This window comes from Medicago truncatula, chromosome 5 (assembly GCF_003473485.1).
Source record: "Medicago truncatula cultivar Jemalong A17 chromosome 5, MtrunA17r5.0-ANR, whole genome shotgun sequence".
NCBI classification, from domain to species: domain Eukaryota; kingdom Viridiplantae; phylum Streptophyta; class Magnoliopsida; order Fabales; family Fabaceae; genus Medicago; species Medicago truncatula.
This window is the reverse complement of record NC_053046.1, coordinates 31,293,450-31,311,697: the sequence shown is the minus strand read 5'-3', so window position 1 is coordinate 31,311,697 and position 18,248 is coordinate 31,293,450. Positions and strand designations below refer to the sequence as shown.

Here is an 18,248-nt window from a genome sequence, read left to right as displayed (position 1 = left end):
TTTCATACCTAAGTTTTTAGGGTTTAATGTCATTTTGTTAACTTTTTGTGTCATCTTGCATGATTTTATTTCTTAGTGCTTATTATGTTTTTTCTTTTGACTAACAAGTTTATTCCCATGTTTCATGCATCCCATTTAGCATTCCCTCCACCCTCTTTAGCCTAGCATTTATTTTTGCAAGTTTTAATTCATTTAGTGATGTAATTTGTCATCATTGGTTTGTAGCTTGGCAAAGGGGCCATAGAATGTATTTAGGCAATTTTTGTAATATGGACTATGGACACTATGACGCACCGACACGCACACACTCACCTTAGATGTATGCATAGGATTGTATGGTTAAATAAGCGTTTAGGTTTTAAACACTTAGAGAAAATCCATCTTTTTTCCAAAAAAAAACAATTGAACTTCACTTCAAAAATTTTCATAATAAACATGAAGTCAACACTTCATTTCTTTTCCTTTCTTTTTTTCTTGAGAAAAATTCAATTCATCTTAATCATTTAGACTTTCTTTTTTAATCACTAATCAAACCTCACTTTTTGCTAAATCTAATGCTCATGAAGCCTCCCAATCTCCTTCTTCAAAACCATTTTCAAAACTTAAAATCAAACAATTAAAACAAAAACAAGTCTTTTTAGCAAGAACTACGAACGGTTTTGATCCCTTAAAAGGGTACGTAGGCAATGAGTCAAAACTCATCCAAGCCGAAATAAAATCAAAATTCTACTTCTTCTCACCCCCACTCTTAACTAAATAAACCTCCCATTTTCAAAAGTAGGTAAAAATAAAGCGTAAAAATCGACTTAGGAAAACGGCTCCTATAGAGGACTATAGTTACTCCGGGTGCCTAACACCTTCCCGTAGTAAAACCGACCCCCGAACTTAGAATCTAAGGGTTTTTTCTCAATTTTTCCCTTCCCAAGAAAAAAGAGAGATATCAACGGTCGAAAGGTACAAGTCCAATTAATGACTTGGTACCCAAAAACCATGATAACATTTTGCATCAAACAATTGTAAGTATTTATATCGTCTCCTCAGGGACTAGTGCGATATCGCGGACCGTTCGACACCAAATATCATTTCAAGTTAAACGATAGTTGATTGTTTGTTTTAGTAACTGAATTGCAAATGATACAATTGAGATTAATAGGGCGTAAAACTTGTTAGGATTAGAGTTCCTTGATCGAGCGTCGCACGTAACCTAATGATCATACATGGATTCTAGCTTTTCTTTGATATTATCACGTATCCCTCGACAACACCATTCGTGTCCAAACAATATTGTGAAATCAATTGTATCATTCAATGGTCGATGTCTCAAACTATTGAATGATTCAAGAGTCGATCTTATCGTTCAATCGATGATTTCTCAATCTATTAAATGATAAGAAAGCTTTAGGTTTGGATACTCAAGGTGATTATCAAAACATCGATTCCATGTCTAGAAACTATGTTTTGATAGATGGTTATTCTAAACCTAGATTCAAAAGTATTTCTCAATCACAATTAAATCAAAGATAAAGATTAAAGTGCAAGAATAACCTCAATATCAATTCAAATGCTAGAACCATATATTTATAGATCAAACGATTACATGTTAAACTATGATCAAGTACCTCTAATCCCAACAAAGGAGATTTAGCTACTCATTGTCATGGAAGCCTTGCAAGAATGAATTGAAGAAGCAAGATTCATTACAACTTGTGATGTCTCAACAAAGGATGAAGAATCCACTCTCTATCACTCTCACTCTATAAAGCACAAGCCCTATCTCTCTCTCTCTCTAAGAATATTACAAGTGAAAAACTAAGAGAAAAACTATCTAAAAACTATATAAAAAACTATCTTTTTCTGAAATGGTTGAGTGGGCTATTTATAGAATTCTGAGTCTGCCTTCACTCGCCTCGCGAGCTGCTTCATTCGCCAAGGCGAGTTGAAGTTTCTTCCCCATTGGGTTTGTGCCACGTCAGCATTTAGAGGCTAAACCGCCCTTACTCGCCTCGCGAGTCCTTCCATTCGCCACGGCGAGTAAGCTCGCCTTCTACTCGCCATTGCGAGTTGGTGGCGTGTGATCTTTGTTGCATTCTGGAATTGCTCGCCTTTTCTGCTTGCCATGGCGAGTTGGAGGCGAGTGATCTCCTTTTTCTGCCTTTTTGTACTTTTCTCGATTTTCTTCTCTTTGCTTGATGTCTTGAGTTCGAATCCTGCACAAATGGGTGAAGTAAGATAGATAAAGCGTAAAAGGGCAATAATCACTTATTTCTCGGCTTTTCCCTTAATAACTTGCAAAACAAGTAACAAAAGTGCCTAAAATATATCACTTAAATTACAACTTTCTAGCACTTATCAGGGGCATCTGCAGACCCGGTTCGGTTGACAAGTTTACGGAAGAAGATGATTGAGTTAATGCTATGGAGCCTGTTATTTCTGCAAAAGACAATGATTTTCTCACAGCTTCGTTTCAGGTCCAGGAATTTAAGGATGCAATGTTTTCTATGCTTCCGGATAAATGTCCAGGTCCATATGGTTTTAATCCTGTATTTTTTCCATCATTTTTGGTCTATCGGTAGTCTTGATATCTTTAATGAATGTTTTCTTTAAGAAGCTAAATTAGCCCACTAAATTGGCATTGGAGAGAATCGAACCTGAGATCTTGAAGATCTTTAATGAATGTTGCTCGTGGCTTAATCACAATCACTTTCTACCTTCACTTAATTCCACAAATATAGCTTTGATTTCCAAAGGTACTGATTGGCAGCCTATAACTTTGTGTAATGTTCAATATAAATTGGTTGTCAAAGTCCTAGCTAATAGACATAAGAGTATCCTCCATAAGTGCATCTATGACAATCAACCAACTTTTGTTATGGGGCGCTCCATCATTGACAATGACATGATAGCTATCGAAGTTGTGCACCATATGAAAGTTAGTAAGCGTGTTAGATATGAAAAAAAAATCTCTCAAGCTTGATACTAGTAATGCCTATGATCGTATTGACTGGTTATTGTGGTGTGTATCGAAGCTGTTGACTATTCTGTTATTGTGAACAATGATTTGGAAGACCTATTATTCCCGGAAGAGGTTTACTTCAAGGAGAACCTTTATCACCTTATCTTTTTATTTTGTGTGTTGAACGAAGATGGGATATCCACGACATTTCTATTTACATAAATGCACTTGTTATTTCTCACCTTTTATTTGTCGATGATTGTTTCTTATTTTTCAGGGCTAAAGAGCGATAAGCTCTAACCATGAAAAGTATTCTTTAGACTTACGAGGTAGCCTCCTGTTAAGCTATTAGTCTCCCAAAGTTTGAGGTTTATTATTGTAGCAGTGTATCAAATCCGTTGAAGGATTCCATAACCCTCATCTTAGGAGTTAGAGCTGTTATGGGAACAGGGAAATATCTTGGCTTGCCATCGATGGTTCGTCGAAGTAAAGAAGCAACTTTTAGTTTTATCAAAGACCGTATTTGGCATAAAATCAATCCATGGAGAAGAAAGTATCTATCCAAAGTGGGTAGAGAGGTAATGATCAAGTCAGTGCTTCAAAATATTCCATCTTATATTATGAGTATCTTTCTTTTTCCAAATAAGTTAGTCGAATCCATGGAAAAAAAATTATAAATTCTTTTTGGTGGGGCCATGGATGATTAATGAGAAGAGGGATGCATTGGTTGTCTTGGGAGAGATTATCAATTCATAAAAATTATGGAGGTATGGGTTTCAAGGATCTCACATCTTTTAATGTGTCTATGTTGGGGAAACGAGGTTGGAAGTTCCACACTGATACATCGAGTCTTATTTCCCATCTTTTTAAGGAGAGATATTTTTCTAATTGTGATTATTTGAGTTCTCGAATTGGTCACAATCCCAGATATGTGCGACGTTGTATTTTTCGTGTTAAGATTGTTGTGAATTAGGGTGCAAGGTGGCATAATGAGGGAATTGCATTATCTACTAACAACCCTATGTATGCCTCCCTAGCCCATTTTACGGTGAAAGATATTATTCACCCATTCAGAAAGGTATGGAACACTCCTTTAATTTATAATCTCTTGATCCGATTACAGCATGACTCACTGTGAACACACCACTCCAACCTCTTGTCACTGAAGATAAATTGATTAGGAAAGTGGAAAAGAATGGTAAATATTCTGTTCATAGTGCCTACTGCCTTTGAGTTACAGAAATTGCAGATAACTCTCATTTACTCTGGAGCAATGGAGTTCCATGTGAAAGTTAAAGGTTCCTCCTAAGGTAAACAATTTTTTATGGCGAGTTTTTAGAGGATACTTTTCCAACAAGAGCCCATCTTAGTAGTCAAGGGGTGCGTTGTCCTATTGATTGTGTTCCTTGTGGGAATAATTTTGACGATGGTATCCATGTCTTATTGAAATGTCTTGGTGCTATCCAAGTATGGCATCATGTTAATCTTTGGGACAAAATTAATAGTACTCTCTGACAAGATTATAATATGAATGCTATGATTTTTCATTTTTTGCATCAATTTTCTCCAGCTCAGAGTGAGCTGTTTGCCACAAGTGAATCTTTGCTCCATTTAGCTATACTTTATTTAGTTCATTTAAGATTATGTCTACAAAACATGTGGCACAAAAATATCTACTGGCTGAAATTGAAAATAATACAAAAAACAAGTAAAACATTGTTCCATTGTATTCACGCTCCTCCCTCTTCATCTACACACAACCGCTGCTCTTCTCCCTTTCTCTCATATCGTCATCAACCACCATCCAGCCGTCGTCCGTCGCCGACCCTTTGCATCAATCGAGTCATAAGTTCGTGTCGAATTTCCAGTATTTGGTCTGTGTGAAGACAATAACCCCCTTACTGCATCCTCATTCTCATTCCAATTTCCCATTCAGAATTTTAAGGTTTATCATCTGATTCCAAACATATCATTTGACTAATTCTTAAACAACAACAACAAACAAACAAACATTGCTATTGCAGTTTAATATTCCAATTTCATATACATAATATCAAAATTAACAACATTAACTGACTAAATAACTAAGAATGAATATTTCTAGGGTTTCAAAAAAAAGAAACAATAAACAAAATTAAGATGAGTAATGAATGACCTGATGCATTTGTAGGAGCGAAAGTGCATTTAACGATTGCAATTTTAGAATTGAACAACGGAAAGAACGGAGTCTCAGGAACAATGAGAGAAGGTGTAGAGGAAGGAAGATGTTTTTGCTTATGTGGAGCGGTAGGGTGGGACGACGGTACCCTGGTGGCAACGCCGGCGCTGACGAAAGGGTGATGGTGGGGCGGCGTTTTTAGGAGATGAAGGAGTGTGTTGTATCATAGGAGGAAGAGCAGAGGCGTGTGTTTATTTTCCAATAAACAAGTATTTTTTTCGAAGCCTTTTAATCTCAGCCATTGGTTTTTTATTTTTCACATGTCAAACATCCATGAAGTGAATTGGTATAAATGGAGGCTCTCTAAAGGAAGCAAAGATGCACTCGTTAGCCACGAGAATGTGGAGCTTGTGAAAACGGCGGAGTCTCAAACTATGGTAGCAACAAAATGAAACAAATATGCAGGTTGTTGAACGTGCTACACATCTTCTTGATGAATGGAGAGCAGCCAAAAATATTAGGTCCCGAATTGCGGCAAATTCTAGTAATGATAAAAACGGGCATGTGGAGCTTGTGATAAACAAATTCTAGTAATGATAAACAAAATGTTAGGTCCGTGAATTGTAACATTGATGCCTCTTTTTTCTAGTCAACGAATATGGTTTGTATATGCATATGTTTGCGAGATTTTGCATGTAATTTGTGATTGCAAAAATTGATTGCTTCTCTCCCCTTTGTCAAGTTGATATAGGAGAGGCTTTTGGGATGTCTACGACTTTAAATTGGATATCAAACTTTCAATATGATAATGTTGGTTTTGCTTTAGATTCTAAGAATGTCGTTGATCAGTTTAGGTCAGTAATAGAAGATAATAGTGAATTTGGTTGTATTATATCTGACTGTAAAAACTTGTTCCATCATAGGTATCAGAACTCTCATGTCGAGTTCAATAGAAGACAAGCTAATGAGGTCGTTCACGAGTTAGCTCAGGTAGCCCTAGGTCATGTTAGCTCCCACATTTACAATAACGCATCGTCATGTATTTCGTACATTATAGCTAATGAACAACACTGTATTTTCTTTCTTAAAAAAAATTATTTGGTGCAAATCAATAGTACAAATCAACGATGTTAGTATCAATGATTTATTTTTTGTTGAAGAAGTTAGTATCAATGATTTTCAGGTATATTTAGAACAATACAAAAAGTTCTTAAAAAATGATTTTTTTTTTTTTTAAGAAGTTATTATCAATGATTTTCAGGTATATTTAGAGCAGTACAAAAAAGTCTTAAGAAAATATTCTTTTTTCACATGAAATGAATTAAATATAAATATTTGAAACACAAAATAGTGTTTTCTGGATGAGTTTTGGTTTATCCATAAAAAAAGGTTTGAGATTCTCCCATATCATTTGAAGATTCTTTGTTTTTAGAGCATACTAACAAATGACTATATAAATTAGCTTATAATTGATAAAAACAAAATACAAATTAGCTTATGGGACACCTAAAATCGGAATTTTTCTATTATAAAAAGGGCAGGCCGGTCTCACCAACTAGTGTATTGTAGCAGTTTTATCATATTTTTACATAAAAACCGTTTTCAAAATTTGAGCTTGTGACCTTTCAATCATGTTACGTGGCATTTGAAAAATATCTTAATCAACATTTTTTCATAAATAATTCAAAAAAAACTATTTATTTTTAAAATTCTTTATCACATCCATCAACAAACTTTGAATTAAAAAAAAAAAATCATCAATAAACTCATGAAAAAAACGAAAAAATTCTACAAAAAATAAATAAATAAAGTCGTTTTTTTATGACCTATTAGGGGGTATTCCAAAAAAATAAAATTACAGCGGGTAAATCAAAAAAAATATTTTACAGGGAGGAAAACAAAAAATGATCTATATTACAGGTAAAGCCAGTGGCAGATCTTAGTAGAGACCCTTGGGTGCCATGGCATCCCCTGGGTTTTCAATATATACCATATTAGACATATTATTTTAGTAAGTTTTGAATTGTCGCAGCAGTAAGCTAGTCTTATAGTCCCACCAACGGTCGCGAGTGAGTTCGACACTCACGCCATCTTTTTTGACATTTTTCTCTCGTATTTACATTTTTTATTCAAAAAAAACCACTAGCAGGGATTCAAACCTGCATCCCACTTGGTGCTTTCAAACAATTTAAACCATTACAGCAAGTGATTATTTTTATCTACTTTTTGAAACTGGTTTACATATATTTCATGGTGGTTTGGCACCCCCAATAAATTTACTCAAGATCCGCCACTGGGTAAAGCACCATTAACCCCAAAATAAACGAAAATCTACATTAACCAAATTACAACACCACATCAAATCTACATTTGACAAACTCAAAAAATTCTAGATATGAGATTAATACAATAAAAACCTAGAATCCAATTCAAGAACTGTTAAATTTGGTAACAACCTTGTACATTCCAAAACAACATTCAATGAGAAACTCGTCAGTATCAGGGGTAAATTCGTCGGTGTCAGGTATTATAAATCTCCCTTTTTGATTCTGCCCTATGAAGCATGCAAATATGGCCGTTGAATCACACCTGATATGTTCTGATACATTGTCGATACATATTTAAAGAGTGTCCAAATTTTTTAATTTAAACTAAAAAATAAAAATTTGGATTCGTCACCGACACGTTGTCGTCAACACGTTTCTAATATGCCTTTGATACATCTCATGATTGTTCAATTTTCCCCTCCTTAATTAGATGAATGTAAATTATAATATATACCCAGTTAATTTATTAGAATTTTTTAAGTTTTCTTTCTTTTTCCCATAATTCTCTTACGGTTGCAAATTGAAATCACAGCTAACTAAGAGTGCATATAATATGTCATACTTACCAATTGTGAACAAATCACTATAGAGGATAGAGTTCCGAGCTTTATTTTAATTTTTATGTGTATGTTAAATGCATCGTATTCTATATTTTTCAATGATTGATGTCCGTATTTATACGTGTGGTATCTGATACTCGTATTATGTCCATGAATAATAGATTCAACCAAACAACTAACAACCATACCTTTAAAATTCTATCTTGGGGCACATGAGAGTGCACCCAAAGCCATGATCTAGGCGCATAAACCATGCTTTAGGCGCATGGTGCTGCCTCATGGGCACAGGTTCTCCGATTTCCCGTCTTTTTAGGTCTTCGTCTTCAAATAACTTGCCTCGGAACTTAGGAACATAATTCCTCCCACTGTAAAGTCTCATGAGGTCTCTTGAATCTTCATTTTTGGTCTTCCCAAAGTCTTCACAAATCTTCAGATGGTCTTGATTTGTCGATTTGCATGATTTCTTCGTGAAGTACTTCAAAAAACCCCTAAAATTGTTATGTTTCGGGAAAACTAGAATTACATACTAAAATATAGAAAACATTACAAAAGTCCCGAAATCATATGCAATCGTTCTAATACTCCACCTTTTTTGCTGCTAAAATCTACTAAAAATGACTGAAAAACATGCTAAAAATAACGTAAGATGACCTGTCATCAAAATCAAAACTAACTAATAGTGCATATAATATGCCACACTTACAAATTATGAACAAACCACTATAAAGGATAGAGTTATGAGTTATGAGTTTAGTTGGAAGTTCGCCACTTCTATTAAGCTTGTGTTGTGATTTCAGTTTAAAATTTGTAACTAACGTTTACTACTTTATTTTAATTTTTATATGTATATATTAAATGTATTGAATCCTATATTTTCAATGACTGACGTATCGATACGTGTTGTACCTGATACTCGTATTGTGTCTGTGATTAATAGATTAGCCAAACGACCAACAACCACAACCTTAAAATTCTCTCTCCCACCCATTTTTAGAAACGACCCACAACCATAGTATTTTTCTTTGACCTTTTGGAAGCTAGTTTACTAAGTAATGAATAAGATGAGCACCATACTCCTCAGTTATTTGTGACACAAGCAATTGAAGCTTAATATAGTTTTAGACTTGGAAGTTTTATTATAACTACTGATGACATATCATCTTTCAATTTTGAACAATCCACTATAAAGGATAGAGTTCTAAGTTTAGTTGAAAATTCGCCACTTCTATTGAGTTTGTGTTGTGATTTTAGTTTAAAATTTGTAATTAATGTTTACAACTTTGTTTTAGTTTTTACATGTGTATGTTAAATGTATCGTATCCTATATTTTTCAATGACTGACATATCAATATGTGTTGTATCTGCTACTCGTATCGTGCCCCGTGATTAATAGATTCAGCCAAACGACCAACAATCACTGCCTTCAAATTCTCTCTTCCACCCATTTTCAGAAACAACCCACGACCATGGTTTTTGTCTTTGACCTTTTGGAAGCTAGTTTACTAAGTAATGAATGAGATGAGCACCATACATAGTCCTCAGTTACTTATGACACAAGCAATTGAAGCTTAATACAGTTTTAGACTTAGAAGTTCTGTTATAACTACTGATGACAGACCATCTTACGTTATTCTTAGCATATTTTTCAGTAATTTTTATTTAGTTTTGATCCGAAATAGAGGAGTTTTAGAGCTATTACCTATGGTTTTGGGGATATTTTGTAATGTTTTCATTTATAATCATGTAATTCTAATTTCTCAAAAACATAACAATTCTAAAGTATTTTGATGTAATTCAAAAAGAAATCATACAAATATATTTGCTAACAAAAACAAAAGGTGAATATTGTTATAAGATCAAATTGATCTAAAATTTAAATTATTTAAGTTTATATAGACAAATAGTAACCTAACATACTTAATCTACTCTAAAAGAAACATAACATACTTATTCTACTAGCTAGTACTACTATATTACTCTCTTAGTTTACTATGTATACTATTCATACAAGACATTTTATCATATATGTTTCTATTAATATAAAGATAAATAGTAAGATAAAGATGTTAGGGTTAATAGTGTTTTTCACCCCTGTAATATATGTCATTTTTTGTTTTCGTCCTTATAAAATTTTTGGTTTGATTTGCACCCTCGTAAAAATTTTATTTTTCGAAAAACACCCCTAATAGGCCATTTTCAGATTTTTTTTTTTCAAGAAATTTTGGTTTTTGAATGGCCTATTAAGGTTGTTTTTCGGAAAATAAAAATTTTACGAGGGTGAAATCAAACTGAAAATTTGATAGGGGCGAAAACTGAAAATGACATATATTACAGGGGTGAAAAACACTATTAACCCAAGATGTTATTAGATTTTTCTTAACAAAATACTTTTAAAATATCTACTCTTAATTATCTTTTGTTAATATTCCTCTAATAAAATAAATTTTTTTGTAATTGTCAAAAATGTGCATCGCATGTAAGAAAGTTACACAAACAAACCACTTTTTCAATAGTCATAAACATTTAACCAAAATCAATCATCTTGATAGGGGGTAGTATATGGGACACCACTTGTGTACCATTAAGGTATCAATGTTATATAACATTGACCAATAAGAGTGTGCCACATACCAATGTTACTTTATAAATGTTTTATTTGATATATGTTTTTTAAAGTGTGTGCCACATGTCACACCTTAATTGGCTAATGTTATATAACATAATGGTACACAAGTGCTATCCGTAGTATATGGCCCTGGCGAAAAGGGGGCCGTCGTAAAATTCTTATAAGTTAATACTCTCTTTTTCGGGGAAATATCTTAATAGCCAATACTTTTTTTCACAAACACATGCCAAAAAAACAATTTCACAAACAAACACGTACATCACGAGTTTCAAGATAATAAGAGATCAACTTGGAGTTCTATATAGTCTTCAACTTCAACATTGTTACGTACAACCAAACCATTCATTGTAGACATGTCTTTTGCAGTAACAACAACAATATTTGCTTTCCTTCTCTTCACTTTCACATACTTTCTATTCAAACTATTCTTGCATTCAAAACAAAAAACCATTATCCATAAAAAACCACCATGTCCACCAACACTACCAATAATAGGAAATCTTCACATATTAGGCAAACTTCCACATAGAACACTTCAATCACTCTCCAAAAAATATGGTCCAATTATGTCTTTACAACTTGGACAAGTTCCAACAATTGTCATTTCATCTTCAAAAGCAGCAGAATCATTCCTCAAAACCCATGACATCGTTTTCGCAAACCGACCGAAACTTATAGGAGCAGAGATCATATCTTATGGTTGCAAAGGGTTGGCGTTTTCTAAGTACGACCCTTATTGGCGTAGTGTAAAGAAACTCTGCACTTTGAAACTTCTTAGTGCTTCAAAAGTTGAGAAGTCGGGTCCTATTAGAACAGAGGAGTTGGGTATTTTGGTTAACACTTTGAAAAAAGCTTCTTTGGTAGGTGAGGTTGTGAATGTCAGTGAGATTGTAGAGAATGTTATTGAAGATATTGTGTATAAGATGATATTGGGTAGAGGTAAGTATGAGCAATTTGATTTGAAGAAGTTGGTTCAAGAAGGATTGGCTTTGATTGGAGCTTTTAATCTGGCTGATTATGTTCCTTGGCTAGGAATTTTTGACCTTCAGGTAAGTTTGTCAAATTATATATAGCTTTTTTAAGCTTAAATATGAAAATGGTCCCTCCAAATATTTGGCGTTTGTTTTAGTCCATATAAAAATATTTTTTTGATTTTAATCCCTGCAAATATAAAATATTTGGTTTTGGTTCTTGGTATTTTGTTTTAATCCTTGTAAAATCATTTCATATTGAAATTGGTCCCTATAATATTCATTTTAGTCCTCATTTTAAGGGACTAAAATCAAATATTCTACATACTACAAGGACCAATTCCAATATGAATCAATTTTACAAGGACTAAAACAAAATATCAAAGACCAAAATCAAATTTTTTATATTTGTAGGGACTAAAATAAAAAAAAAAATTTACAGGGACTATAACCAATCATATTTAAGGCCTCTTTTTAATACATGGTCAGATTAAAAAAATATAATTAGATTTGTATGAGAAAACGAAATTATGAGTCATTTTATAAAATTACCTTTTATTAATGAATGATATAGAAAAAATAAATTAAAAAATTTAAAAAAGATAAAGTAATAAATATTTAAGAATATGGAATAATTAATATGCTATTGGTTAACGACTAATAATTTGAAACAATTTCCCCTAAAAAAATTTATAATTTAGGCTCTTTTTGTCAAGGTCAAGAACATAATTTATAAATAATTTAAAACAAATTATGCTCTTTTTGTCAATTTTCTTAAATTGTCATGTTTGATAACAATCTTTTTACCATAAATTTATAGCTTATTTTACTAGCTTATAACTTATCTTTCATATAGCTTATAGCGTTTGAATTTATAGTGTATAATTTATCATCTTTTATTTCATTGGATTGATTATTATTTTTTTATTTTTTAAGGAAACCATTGGATTGAATTATTTCAGCGACTTATGTTCCAATTTGATTATTTCTTTTGGCAATCTTCTAATTCTAACGATAACAAACATATACTTTTTTCCACTATATTTTACTTTGGCTTGTGTATGTATTATATTAAGAATTTAATTCTGTTTTTTTTTTTTTTTTTTTTTTTTTTATCCCTAATGATTTTATTAAATTTTCTTTTTAATTTCTGCAAATCGGATATTATTTTGTTTGTGGGATAAAAATATTAAATATTGATAACATTTTTATAAAGAATTAACAACATCCTTTGAAGTCATTTTACATTTATCAGCTAGTTAAACCGCGCTACTTTTATCAAATACTTCAATCAGCTTATAAGTTATCAGTCATCAGATATCAGCTATTAGCTATCAGACATCAACCATAAACTATAAATTATAAGTTAACTTTTCAGCTATTTACTATTTTTATCAAACAAAACCTAAAAAAGAGGGAGTATTATGTATAAGAAATAAAAGATTAATCATTGACTTTAGTTTTATTTTAAGTCTCATAAACAAATTTCCTCAAAAAAAAAAGTCTCATAAATAAATATCGTGATTGTATATAATTTTGGTCACTCAAACGTGGTATTGCACTGTATTTATCCTTTACACTGTGTTTGGTTGAGGTGAAATAGGAAAGAGAAAGAGCAGGCAGAGAAAAAGGTGAGAAGTTCAAAACTTCTCCTGTTTGGTTAGAAAAAGAAAGAGAGATAAAAACATGTGGAACCCACATCTCCTTTTTTTTTTTTGGTAGATAACCCACCTCTCCTTTTAGTCTCTCCAAAGTAGTGAAGAAACAAAGAAGAAACCCACTTTTTATTTTTTATTCCACTAATGCCCTTGTGAAATTGTTGCAAGTTTGCAACACGGCACGGACAAAACGGAAGCATTGGTGTGATTAGTGATAAATTGATAATGTGTCCCTTGCCTAATATACAGTGAGTAAGCAAACTTTTTAAATGTACTTAATAATTGATTGATTGAATTACATAAAAACTATAATCTGTTTAACTTAATTCAGTTAAACTAATTAGTTTAATTTACCACAAAAAAAAAAAATTTAATTGATATAAAGTTTAAATAAATAATTTAATTAATTAGAATAAATTTGAATAAAAGATTAAATAATTTAATTTTGACAAAGATTAAATAATTTAATAGATTTTTTTATTGTAGGGGTATCTTTGTACTTTTATAAATAATCAACACTTCTCTCTCTTCTATCTCTCTTTTCTCCCTTTTATGCCAAACAACACATCAAATCTACTTCATTTCTCACATATCTCTCTCTCTCTCTCTCTTCACAACTTCTCTTCCAAACTAAACAAACCCTTTAGTGTTTTTCTTCTAGTTCAATAAATAAAAGGCTTAAACGCACTTTTAACCCTCTAAGTTTGCAAAAGTTGTAATTTTGGCACCCTATTAAAAAAATGGCAAAAGTGACCCCCCATGTTTATCCCATTTTGCAAAACCTCAATTTTGACTTAGTCAAATTTATGTGTCACGCCACATCAGTTAAAAAATCGCTACGTGTCTACTTTTTGAATTTAAAATAAATGTAAATACCACAAGTGTATATGTAGAATTAAAATAATAAAAAAGAATAAAAAAATAAAAGGAAAGAATTAAGGAGAGAAGCGCTTGGTTTTCTTCTCTTCTTCCTCTGTAACATCAAACTCGGGTAAGAAAGGAAAATTAAACCCAGAAAGCAACGTGAGTCTTCATATCTTCATCTCCATACTTCATAGCAATCTTCATATCTTCTAATCCAACCCAGAAAGAAAGAAAAAAAAAAACGAATCCTTCATTTATTAATTGGAAAACTAAACATGCATACACTTTAACTCTCATTTCTTTAGGACAGTATCAATAGTGATGATAAAATAAAACCGTAGGTCTGTTGAAAAATAGTGTATTAGGTCAAAATCACCCAATTTCATCTCCAACTATACCTCCAGCACCAATTTATTATCCAAGTGAAGATGAATTCAAAGATCCATTAGAATTTATTCACAAAATCAGACACGAAGCCGTACCGTATGGAAATTGATTTGGAGTTTTCAAATTTTGATTTTGAGAGAAAAAATAGCCCATTTTTTTTTAATTTCCAAAATTTTAATTCACGTGCTCTTTTCTTCAAAAAACATCACGTGCTCTTATGTTTTTTTTTTGCTTTTTGATTTATATTTAATTTCATTAATTTATATCTGGCTTTTTTATTTAATTTTTAATTGGAAAAAACACATGTGGTGTGCCATGTAGGCTTGATCAAATCAAAATTAACGTTTTGCAAAAAGAGATAAACATGGGGTCACTTTTACCATTTTTTTTAATGGGGGTCAAAATTACAACTTTTGCAAACTTAGGGAGTAAATAGTACGTTTAAGCCTAAATAAAATGATTACCTAATTTTCAAACTCAACTGCCCTTCACTTGTAGTTAAGGTATTCTGATGATTTTAGTTACAAATACCTTAAATACCAAGTGATGGTTTGAAATTGGGGGCTAAATTTCACAATCTCAATATTTGAGGTACTACGTAGGAGAAATTTTGAAAAAAATCAGACGACCCCTTCTTTGCACAATGGAAAAATATTAAGGTCATGATAATTTATTTTTGATAATTTTTTGGTGATGTAATTTTCATTTTGTGGTGTTTAATCTTTAATAATGAAAGGTTGCGTTAACTTTTAAGTGGTTGAAGGTGAAGTTTCCTTTTCTTCCCTTCAATTATCATGGTTGGTGGCTTAATCCGTTTACTGTTTTAGGCATTGGCTATTTTCTGTTCTTTTTGGCTTGTTTTCTGGTGTTGGCTCTTGTCTTGTATATATGTTTTGTTCTTTTGTTGTAACTTGCTGGGTTTTTATTCATTTGTACATCTTGTGCTAGGAAGACCCTCGTGGTGTTAATATATTTCATTAATTTTAGTTTCTTCAAAAAAATAATGAGAGGTTGCCATAATTTAGAAACCAAATTGAATCAAGTTTTAAATATTTTAAATTTCCTTAAATATATTGTTATCAATTTTTCAAGCCCAGTTTAGTTAGTAAGATGCTTCAACTATATTCATAGGGCTTCGAGTTCTAGTTATGAAGGGGGAAAATGGAGAACATTGATACTCTTTTAAAAAAACTTGCTCTAATGATTTTGTTAAGTACAATGAAAATATTTATTTAGTAATTGATATTTTATGTTTAACTCATTGTTAGGGATTAACAAAATCTTGCAAGAAAGTTAGTAAAGCAATTGATGAGCAGCTAGAGGTGATATTAACAGAACATGAACAAGCTGCTAATGTAAACAAAACTCATCATAAAGATTTTGTAGACATACTTCTTTCAATTATGCACCAAACCATTGATGTCGAGGGTGAACAAAATCTCGTCATTGATCGAACTAACATCAAGGCTATTTTGCTCGACATGATAGTGGCAGCAATCGATACATCTGCTACCTCGATTGAATGGGCTTTATCTGAACTTTTAAGACATCCAAGAGTGATGAAAAAGCTTCAAGATGAGATACAAAATGAAGTAGGAAATAAAAGAAAGATTGAGGAGAAAGATATGAAGAAGTTGAATTATTTAGATATGGTGGTTGATGAGACCTTAAGACTTTACCCTGTTGCACCATTACTAGTCCCTCGTGAGTCTAGAGAGAGCACAATAATTGATGGTTATTTTATAAAGGAAAAGACACGACTTATAGTAAATGCATGGGCAATAGGGAGAGATCCTAATGTTTGGTCAGAAAATGCCGAAGAATTTTATCCAGAGAGATTTATTGAGAAAAACTGAATTATCTCGGACAAGAGTTTGAATCTATACCATTTGGTTCTAGTCGTAGGCGTTGTCCTGGAATTCAATTGGGTTTAATTACGATTAAGTTGGTTATAGCTCAATTTGTGCATTGCTTTAATTGGGAACTTCCACATAATATTAGTTCTTCTAGTTTGAATATGGAGGAAAAATTTGGACTCACTATACCAAGAACTCAACATTTGCATGCAATACCAAGTTATCGTTTGGATGATGCTAAACATGAATAGTTCTAAGTACAATACTATGTTGTGTTCAACAAGTTAATTGCTAGTAAAAATGCCAAGTATGGTAGCTTAGTCCACTAAAGCTCTTGCAAACGGAAAGTTCGGAAAGGGGGTCTAACCAATTAGTGTATTATAACGACCTTGGTACTTTCCAAAACAACATTTAATGAAGAATCGGTTCCAGAATCAGACATGTGAGTTCAATTGCACGAGAGGGGTGAATTCGCCAATGCCGGAATTAGAAATCTCCCTAATTGATTCAGCCCTATGAAGCATTCAAAATTACCGTTAAATCTCACCTGATATGCTCTCGTCCATACGTATCGAAGAAGTATCCAAATTTTTTAATTAAAAATAAAAAATAATTTTTTTTAACACGTCACATATACGTTGCGATACGCTGCCAACACGTCTCTGATACATCTCATGATTGTTCAGTTTTTAGTTTTCCCCTAATTACATTCTATCTTTACTATGATTATGATTGATGCATGTCAATTATAATGTGGCAAATTCTATGGTACATCCAAAAATATGAGTGTATCGTTACATCAAATCGTTAAATCAATAATTAAATGAGTTGTTTTTTGATTTTTTTATTATCATTGATAATTATAATAATTAAATCTTATTGAACAAAAACTTCGACGAAATAAAAAAAAATTGAATTTTTATTACTCATAATAAAGAATATTGATGATTTTTTATGAGAAAATGTTAAAAATTTAATATGATTCTTATAAACAATGAAATGATGTTTTTTCTTACGAAATGATGTTTTCTAAAATATAAATATGGACAAATATTTTTTTTATTTCATAAAATGATCGTTAATTTATAAATTTATAGAGCAAGAGTACCGGTAAACCTTAATTTGTGATGTGTACCGTAGAAGTTCCCTTATAATGTACCCATTTAATTTATTAGAATTTTCTAAGTTTTCTTTCTTTTTTCCATAATTATTTTACGGTTGCAAATTGAAATCACAGCTAACTAAGAGTGCATGTAATATGCCAAACTTACCAATTCTAAACAAACAACTATAGAGGATAGAGTTCTGAGTTTAGTTTGAAATTCATCGCTTCGATTGAGTTTGTGTTGTGAATTTAGTTTAAATTTTTTAACTAATATTTATAACTTTATTTTAATTTTTATATTTGTATGTTAATTAAATATATCATATCTTATATTTTTCAATGACTGAAGTATCGATTTGTGTCGTATCGGATGCTCATATTGTGTCCATGATTAATAGATTCAACCAAACGACCAATAACCATACCCTTCAAATTCTCTCTCCTACCGAGTTTTAATTGATGTTTACAACTTTATTTTAATTTTTATATGTGTATGTTAATTTTATCGTATCCTATATTTTTAAATGACTGACATATCGATACCCTTAAAATTTTCTCTCCCACCCATTTTTAGAAACAACCCACAACCATGGTTTATTGTCTTTATCCTTTTGGAAGAAGTATTTGTTAAAGCATATCACAAAAGAAATGGAAGCAAGTTTTCTAAGTAAAGATGAAGATGTGCACCATAGTCCTCCATTACTTGCGACAAAAGCAATTGAAGCTTAAGACAGTTTTAGACTTAGAAATCATGTTATGACTACTTTGCTCATGTTTAGGAAA

General features: G+C 32.0%; 1 long non-coding RNA gene and 1 pseudogene across 1 annotated transcript; one reads left to right on the top strand and one right to left on the bottom strand.

Annotated features, from left to right (window-relative positions):
- Nucleotides 1-4,554: 4,554 nt before the first annotated feature.
- On the bottom strand, nt 4,555-5,579 carry LOC112422224 (uncharacterized). Its single transcript, XR_003012558.2, has 2 exons — nt 5,109-5,579; nt 4,555-4,936 (listed from the first exon to the last, which is right to left on the bottom strand). It is a non-coding gene; the product is annotated as an uncharacterized lncRNA (long non-coding RNA).
- Nucleotides 5,580-10,853: 5,274 nt separating this feature from the next.
- On the top strand, nt 10,854-17,096 carry LOC25495061 (cytochrome P450 CYP736A12-like; annotated as a pseudogene).
- Nucleotides 17,097-18,248: the final 1,152 nt, after the last annotated feature.